Source organism: Alexandromys fortis, unplaced genomic scaffold (genome assembly GCF_014885135.2).
Source record: "Alexandromys fortis isolate MF-2015 unplaced genomic scaffold, M_Fortis_MF-2015_v1.1 scaffold_174, whole genome shotgun sequence".
NCBI classification, from domain to species: Eukaryota; Metazoa; Chordata; class Mammalia; order Rodentia; family Cricetidae; genus Alexandromys; species Alexandromys fortis.
The window spans coordinates 2764170-2773274 of NW_026068063.1; positions in this window are offsets into that span (position 1 = coordinate 2764170).

A 9105-nucleotide genomic window follows, 5' to 3' on the forward strand; every position below is an offset into this window, starting at 1 on the left:
GAGACAGGGTTTCTCTGTGGCTTTGGAGCCTGTCCTGGAACTAGCTCTGTAGACCAGGCTGGTCTCGAACTCACAGAGATCCGCCTGCCTCTGCCTCCCGAGTGCTGGGATTAAAGGCGTGCGCCACCACCGCCCGGCTTCACTGACAGTTTCAAGGCCATCAGAAGTTATACAATGATCTTGTCTAGCAAACACAAGCCAGGCAGAAAGTTGTATACAAAATAAATTAATCTTTATGCCGGGCGATGGTGGCGCACGCCTTTAATCCCAACACTTGGGAGGCAGAGGCAGGTGGATCTCTGTGAGCTCTGTGAGCACCAAAGCTACGGAGAAACCCTGTCTCGAAAAACAAAAAAAAGGGGGGGCTGGAGAGATGGCTCAGAGGTTAAGAGCATTGCCTGCTCTTCCAAAGGGCCTGAGTTCGATTCCCAGCAACCACATGGTGGCTCACAACCATCTGTAAAGAGGTCTGGCGCCCTCTTCTGGCCTTCAGGCATACACACAGACAGAACATTGTATACATAAGAAAGAAAGAAAGAAAGAAAGAAAGAAAGAAAGAAAGAGAGAGAGAGAGAGAGAGAGAGAGAGAGAGAGAGAGAGACAGACAGACAGACAGACAGACAGACAGACAAAAGAAAAAAACAAAGAAAAATTCTGAGAGCTGAGCTGGGGATGGCTCAATGAGTGTTTGCCTGGCAAGGGAGAACAAGACATTTCATTTGTAAATAAAACTTGCCTGAGGATCAGAAAAGTAAAGAGCTACATTAGGCAATCTTACAGACCAGGCAGCAATGACAAACACCTTTAATCCCAGTAGCCACACTAGCTTGCCATAGAAACCAGGCGGTAGAGGTGCTTGCCTTTAATCCCAGAACTAGAGAGGAGTATAAAATGGGGGGAGACAGCTCTCAGGCTCAGTCTCATTTTGAGATTCCTGGAGGCAGGATCACTATTTTTCAGACTGGTCGAGATAAGAGCCAGTGGCTGGCTGCTTTGCTTTTCTGGTCTTCAGGTTGAACCCCAATTTGCTGTCTCTTGAGTTTTGTCTTAGAACAAAGTCTAGCTCAGTGGTGAACATAATCCTGCCAATGGGGAGGCTATTCTAGCCTACTAGACAAGCATCCAGCCAGTTAGAAAACCTCTCTCTAAATGAAAGAAAAGAAACCAGGGCTGGAGTGATGGCTCAGCAGATATGAGCGCTGGTTGATCTTCCAGAGGACCCAGGTTGGATTCCCAACACCTACTTACAACTGTTGTAACGCCAGTACTTGGAGATCCAATGCCCTCTCTGGTCTATGGGTACTGCATGCCCATAATATACAGACTGTGTTGGAGGAGGTCCCTTGTTGGTTCCTGGCTGCTCAAACCCCTTTAATAATCACACGGAAACTGTATTATTTAAATCATTGCTTGGCCCATTAGCTCTAGCTTCTTATTGGCTAGCTTTTACATCTTAATTTAACCCATCTCTATTAATCTGTGCATCACCATGAGGTCGTGGCCTACCAGTAAAGTTTAAACCTGTCTATCTCCAGCAGTGGCTCCATGGCTTCCCCTGACTCAGCCCCCTTTCCTCCAGGATTCAGCTTAGTTTTTCCTACCTAGCTCTGTTCCCCTATAGCTATGCTATAGACCCAAAGCAATTCCTTTATTTATCACTGGTAATTGATGGAGGAAGGTCATTAAGCAATAAAGGAACTGCTTGGCTGGCCTCATAGGTTAAAGCATTGGTGGGAGGAGTAAACAGAATAGGATGCTGGGCGGAAGAGGAAGTGAGGTCAGACTCTGCTCTGCTCTTGGACAGACCCGACAGCTCTGCTCTCTGGAGCAGAGACGCCATGCTCTGCTCTCCCAGGCAGCTCCAACCCACGATGGACTTAGGCTAGAATCTTCCCAGTAAGCGCACCTTGGGGTGCTTACACACATTACTAGAAATGGGCTAGTCCAGGTGCAAGAGTTAGCCTAGAAGAGGCTAGATAGAAATGGGTCAAGCAGTTAAATGAATACAGTTTGTGTGTTGTTATTTCGGGCATAAGCTAGCAGGCGGCAGGGGTGTTGGGGACGCAGCCCCGCCGCCTCCTATTTCAACAAGTAATCACAGCATACAGAAGAAAATCCCACACAGGTTAAAAGTTTTTTTTTTTTTTATTTTTAAAAATCCAGGTGGTAGTAGTGCACACTTTTAATCCCAGCACTAAAGAGGCAGAGGCCGGAAGATCTCTGTGAGTTCAAGACTTCAGCCTGGTCTATGGAGCTAGTTCGAGGACAGCCAGAATTACACAGAGAAACTCTATCTTGAAAAAAAATATTTTAAATAAAGAGAAGATGGGTGGCAGCTGAGGAAGTTATTCTCCAGCCTCCACACACAGGAAGGCCCTCATACACATGAGCATATATGAGCAATCACATGACAAAAACTTCCTGTGGAAAGTAAAAAAAAAAAAACTGAATTAAAATTTTTTGCTGTTAAGAACCTCACAAAACTGAAGAAATATTCTTTTATATATTTTGTTTGTTTTGTTTCTCAAGACAGTGTTTCTCTGTGTAACCCTTGCTGTCCTAGAACTTGCTGTGTAGGCCAGACTGGCCTCAAACTCAGTGAAATCTGCCTGCCTCTGCCTCCCTAGTACTGGGATTAAAAGCATGTGGTGCCATCACCCAGCCAAGATCCATATTTTTAAATTATTTTTATTATTTCATGTGTTGACTGTCTGGACTCCCTGGAACTGAAGACAACAGGCAGTTGTGAGCTGCCGTGTGGGTGCTGGGAATTGAGCCTGGGTCCTCCAGAAGAGCAGTCAGTGCTCTTAACCACTGATATAACCTTCCAGCCCCCGGTATGGTTTTGTTGGTTTTGGTTTTTTAAGACCATGTCCAAAAAAAAAAATGAGATTAACAGTTGCTTTTTAGTTTAAAAGTAGATTCAATAATCTATCCTTTTATCCTATCATCCTATACCTTCCCCCTTTTTTCTTTTTTTCATCCCTCGCCCCCTACTTTTTTCCCAACTCTTGATGAAAGGAAAAAAAGAAGAGAGAGAGAGAGAGAGAGAGAAAGGAGGGAGGGAGGGAGGGAGGGAAGGAGGGAAAGAAAAATGAAGAAAGAAATCCCTTAATCTAACCTACTTTGTTTAGTTTCCTTCTTCACCTTGACCAATAACAATTTGCAACCAACCCGCCTAAACAATACGATTACCTATAACCTACCAAACGACCAAAACCCCACTTCCCCTCCTCTCAGGAATGTGAGGATCAAGTTCTTTAAAATTGCTTCCTGAAGCCGGGCATTGGTGGCGCACGCCTTTAATCCCAGCACTCGGAAGGCAGAGGCAGGCGGATCTCTGTGAGTTCGAGACCAGCCTGGTCTACAGAGCTAGTTCCAGGACAGGCTCCAAAGCTGCAGAGAAACCTTGCCTTGAAAAAAATAAAAAAATAAAATAAAATTGTTTCCTGTTGTCTGGGGGGCTCATGACCTCTTTAGGGGATCCTAAGAAGATTGAGGTAACGGTTGTCCAATCTCTGTGTGATGGGAAAGTGCAGGGCTCATCTCAAATCCTGGCTGGAGCAATCTGAGAGGCTGGACCATCTTTGCTAGTCACTCTGAAGTTGTCCTGAGCAGTTTGTAGTTCGAAGCTGAAGTTGGGTGGTGTTTGTCAGTTTCAGTTTAGTGGAGTTAGCACAACCCAGGTAGATTTGTCATTGCGGGGGGGTGGGGGGGGGTGGGCTGTGACCTTCTTGGATCTCAAAGGTCTCTGCTCCGAATGCAGGAAATGTAAACAGTTTAAATGGCAGATTCAGCAAGTGTCTGAAAGGTTAAGAGGACCACAGTCTAGTAAGTACATCCGGGGAACACAAATTTAGTTCCTAGTTACCTGCTTCAGACTCAAACCCCAAAACACATACAGGAAGCTTGATTAGGTTTATTTCTAGAATTAGCTAGTATTCTATATGACTACTAATATCAGGACAGAAAGTTTATATGTGTATAATAATCTCATAGATTTTGAGATAATATTGATACTTTAAGAAAAAATTTAAAGAGTCCAAACAAAACCAAAGGGTTATGAGATTAGTGGTAATAGAATAGTCCCTTAATTTTGGCTTTCTTCTGTTCCATACCTGGTGGCTCTTCTGACATGAGATAGAGGTTTTGAATTTTCCTTTAACAAGAGTGCTTGGGTTTAGAGAAGGAGAGAGCCGTGCTCCAACTCCAAAGTCAGCTTTAATTTTTACTTGTACGGGGACCACGAAAAGACCAAATGCCCCTTATGTCTGCAGAGAGCAGCAGAAACAAGCATTTGGGAAGATCTATGAAGTTCTGCCCTGTTGGAGGTACACTATCCCATTAGGCTATTTACTCTTTCTCCTGGGACATTTTCTCTTGATGGTCCGTCCTTCTTCAAATGTCCCACTTGTCTACTGCTCTCTGGGTTCCTTACTTGGATGCCTTTATTCTCCTGGAAAGAGAAAAACAAAGCCCTACCCTGACCCTAACTTTGGGGAGTTCCTTTCTTTGGCAGGTTATATCTTTGCTGAGGCAAAATGTTTTGGGGGGAGCATAAAAAATATGATCTTGCCGGGCGGTGGTGGTGCACACCTTTAATCCCAGCACTCGGGAGGCAGAGGCAGGCAGATCTCTGTGAGTTCGAGACCAGCCTGGTCTACAAGAGCTAGTTCCAGGACAGGCACCAAAACCACAGAGAAACCCTGTATCGAAAAACCAAAAAAAAAAAAAGATCTTTTAATTATTTTTTTGAATATTTGAAATAAGCATGCCTTGGTATGTGTGGATAAATATCCCTATATCCCCCTTCTATAAGTTCAATCTTAAAGTGTATTTATTTTAGGTCATAAGGGAAATTCATTTCAAATTTTAGTCTGCCTTTCTAGTAATCCTGTACAGGGTTTCAGTAATAATCTGTAAGTACGGCATGTGGTTTTTCTAGTATGCAAACATACCAAACAGTAGCTGTACGTGAATTTTGTCTCTGGGTGGGGGGATTAAAGGTGTGCACCACCACCAGCTTGTTCACAGTAACTCAAGAATTTAGAAAACAACCAACTCCTAGAGATCTGTCCGTCTCTCCTGGGATTAATGGCTTGGGCTATCCCTGCCCTGATCGAATGTTTTATCTTAGCACTAAGTCGCTCCAGCTCTTAGAGATGTAGAAAACAAGCTTGAAGCCGGGCGGTGGTGGCGCACGCCTTTAATCCCAGCACTCGGGAGGCAGAGGCAGGCGGATCTCTGTGAGTTCGAGACCAGCCTGGTCTACAAGAGCTAGTTCCAGGACAGGCTCCAAAACTACAGAGAAACCCTGTCTCAAAAAACCAAAAAAAAAAAAAAAAGAAAGAAAACAAGCTTGAACTGCAGTAACCCTTTGAATTTGCTTAAAATGTCTTAAATCTCTTAACTGGATTTAAAAGTTGCTTTGATTTCCAAAGGAGAAGTATAGGTGGGGTGACCAAACTAAGGATGATGGGAAGGAGAAGGGCGGAGTCAGAAGTCACTGGCCAAATACAGAGCAAGCGGGAGATGAACGTGCCATGCTAATAAAGGTCCTGCCATGTGGCATAGCATAAATAAGAAATATGGATTAACTTAAGTGTAAGATCTAGTTAGTAATAAGCCTGGGCTATCAGCTGAGCATTCTTAACTCATATAATTCTCAGTGTGTTTATTCAGGAGCGGCTGATGGGTCACAAACTTCCACCGAAATGTTTAAGACCAGGTGTCACCTGTCTCGGGTCCACTTCACATTTGCCAAGTAGATAAGACCAACTTTAAATTAATGATTCTGCTGTCTCCCCATCCCATCTGCTAGGACCATGTGGACAACACCACATCATACCGAGATCAGGTCTTTTATGCTAATGGTTCTTGCAATTTGTCAAATCGACAGCTGAAGCTAACTATGAATTCCTAGAGTCATTTGAGAAGAGAGAATCCCAACTGAAGAATTTCCCAGTTAAGATTGGATTCTCACCTGTCTGTGATGAATACTTGGTTGCTTATTTATGCAGGAGGGCCCAGTCTACTGTAGTCAGTGCTATCTGGGAAGGTGGGTCTGGGCTGTATAAGAAGGCTCACTGAGAAAGCCAGTCAGCATTTCCTCCATGCTTTCTGCTTCACCCTGGCTCCAGGTTTCTGCCATGAGCTCCTGCCCTGGCTAACCTGGGTGATGAACTGTAATCTCTCTCTCTCTCTCTCTCTCTCTCTCTCTCTCTCTCTCTCTCTCTCTCTCTCTCTCTCAGATCAGAGATGGGGTTTCTCTATGTAGCTTTTGAGCCTGTCCTGGAACTCACCTTGTAGACAAGGTTGACCTTGAACTCACGGAGTTCTGCCAGCCTCTGCCTCCTGCCTGCAGGGATTAAAGGTGTGCATCACTATTGCCTGGATTGCAACATGTATTTCAACAAAACCCTCTCCTCCCCATGTTGCTTTTGGACATGGTGTTTATCATAGCAGCGGAGAGGAAAACTAGGACAAAATTTTAAGTATGAAATGAATACTTAAGAAGTCATTATTCAAGACCTATGAAAGGTTTTAACAGAGAATCCAATCTTGTAAGTTGTCTTCTGATTGCTACACATGCTCTGTGGCATCCTTATGCCTGTACCCACACACATACATCACACACACACATACATCACACACACATTCAACACACACATACATCACACACATACATACATCACACACATACATCACACACATCACACACACATACATCACACACATACATCACACACATACATCACACACATACATCATACACACATACATCACATCACACACATACATCACACACTCATATACATCACACACATACATCACACACACACAGGATTTTAAAAAAAATGTTTAGTGTATTGGAGAGAATTCTTGCAGAGTAAGAGTATTGTGCAATCATGAGGACCTGAGTTCAAATCTCTAGATGGATATAGCTGTGCTCTGTTCCTATAACCTCAGTGCTGTGGGGCAGAGATAGCAGGCCACCACCATAACCCAAGGATCAATGAGAAACTGTCTCAAAGAAGAATAAGACTGAAAAAGATAGAACAGAACACCTAATATTCTTTTATGTATATATCACATACCAAAAAGTTCTAATTAAATTTTTTTCTTGCTTTTTTCTTTTTAGATAGCGTTTCTCTGTTTAGCGCTGGCTATCCTGGAACTCACTCTGTAGATCAGGCTAGCCTCAAACCCAGAGATCTAACTGCCTTGAGTGCTCGGATTAAAGGTATGAGCCACCACCCACCGTTTAAAATTAAAATGTTTAATCTTTAAACTGTAATAAATATTTTATGTCTCTAAGTTTTATTTCTCACTCTCCTTCAAGCCTAAATAAATGATTAATGCATTAAGTTCCACAGACAGCACATCTTTAAAGTCATCATCTGTCACAGAATATTTGTTTACTCTGTAATGATGTGTCGCTGTGATTGGTAAAGAGCTGACGCCAAATCAGAAGGAAGTCAGAGGGGTAAATCTGGGTGCTCAACAGACTCCAGTGAGACACTGAAGAAGTCAGACCTATGGTACAGAGGAGAAGTAACGAGCCACATTGGAGGTTATACATTTGCTTCCACAGGGGAAAAAAAAAGATGTGGAACTCTTCAAAATTAATGTAGATTAATAGAAAAAGGGTGACTTAAGTTATAAGAGCTAATTGAGAAAAAAGTCAAAGCTAAGGCCAAGTTTTCATAATTAATAATAAGTCTCTGTGCTGTTATTTGTGAGCTGGTGGCCCATAAGAAGGACCAGCTTGGTGCCCAGCATCGTGTTTGACCACACTGAGGGAGAAGTCATGCCAGCTGTTGCCACTGCCATCACCACCAGGATCTCTCCACAGGAACTCACAACAGCCAACTGCTGTTCACGAGCACTCAGCAACTTCCCAGAGCTGGACCAGGTAGATGTGGCCCTGGGGTCAGTATTCAGGAACACGAGACTAGGCTCTCACAAAACTGAAGGGAGCATAGCCATCAGCCTGTGCCAGAAGCTAGCCACACAGCTGCTGCCCTAGCAGGTTAACAGTTTAGCTCATGTGATCAGAAAAATGCTGCATAACACAAAAAGTCAGGTGCAGACTAAGAAAACCCCTGAGCAGATATAGTATGCTTTAAAATGTGCTTAGATGCTGAAGAAAGAAAAGACAATGGGTTTAGGCAGATACGGAAAATTAATAAATAATTTAAAATAATAAAGTTTTAAAAGAGAATAAAGTAATGGAAAAGAAATAGGCTACATCAGGATGGGAAACACACAGGGTACTTGGATCTTGTATGTTGTTTTGTTGACTTTAAATTTTTTGAATGCTGATGGACAAACTCTGCTGAGAAACACTGGACTGTGAAAAGAGCTGCTAGATTAAACCAACCTGTATATTTTGGGGATGTCTTAACTTTAAAATGAGAGTAAAAAATTATGTTGTATTCGGGAAAAAGTTATATATTTGTTTCCATAGGAAACAAAAAGATATGGAACTCTTCAAAATTAATAAAGATAATATTTGACCAGGGGAGACCTCCTGAAAATCTTGACTACAGACATAAGTAAAGAAAGGAAGTAACAAGCAACAACAACAAAAAACAAACAAACAAAAAACCTTCAAGACAGGTAACACATAAGCTGATCCCTCTCCATGGAAACATCCCTGAGACTGGAGGAGACACACTGTACGTTTCATGCTTGCCTTAATGCAGACATGTATGTTACCTTTAAAAGTTTGTGTGTTCCCAGAACGAAAGGACCAAGCATGTGAAGAAGGATGCTTAAAAGAAATCCCACACTAGCTCAGAATTGAGAAAAATAGACGGTTATTTATCTAGGAGTAGACTCATAAATCAGAATCCTCTGCTGGAACGGAGAACAGAAACCAACTCCTGCAATCGGAAAAGAGAAAGCAACACAGAGAAACCTGTCTCCAAAAACCATTAAAAAAATGAATACTTTAAATTGGTATAGACTTTGGTTTATTGGTACAAATTTAAGATCAAATTTTTTTTTTTTTTTGGTTTTTCGAGGCAGGATTTCTCTGTAGCTTTGGTGCCTGTCCTGGAACTAGCTCTTGTAGACCAGGCTGGCCTCGAACTCACAGAG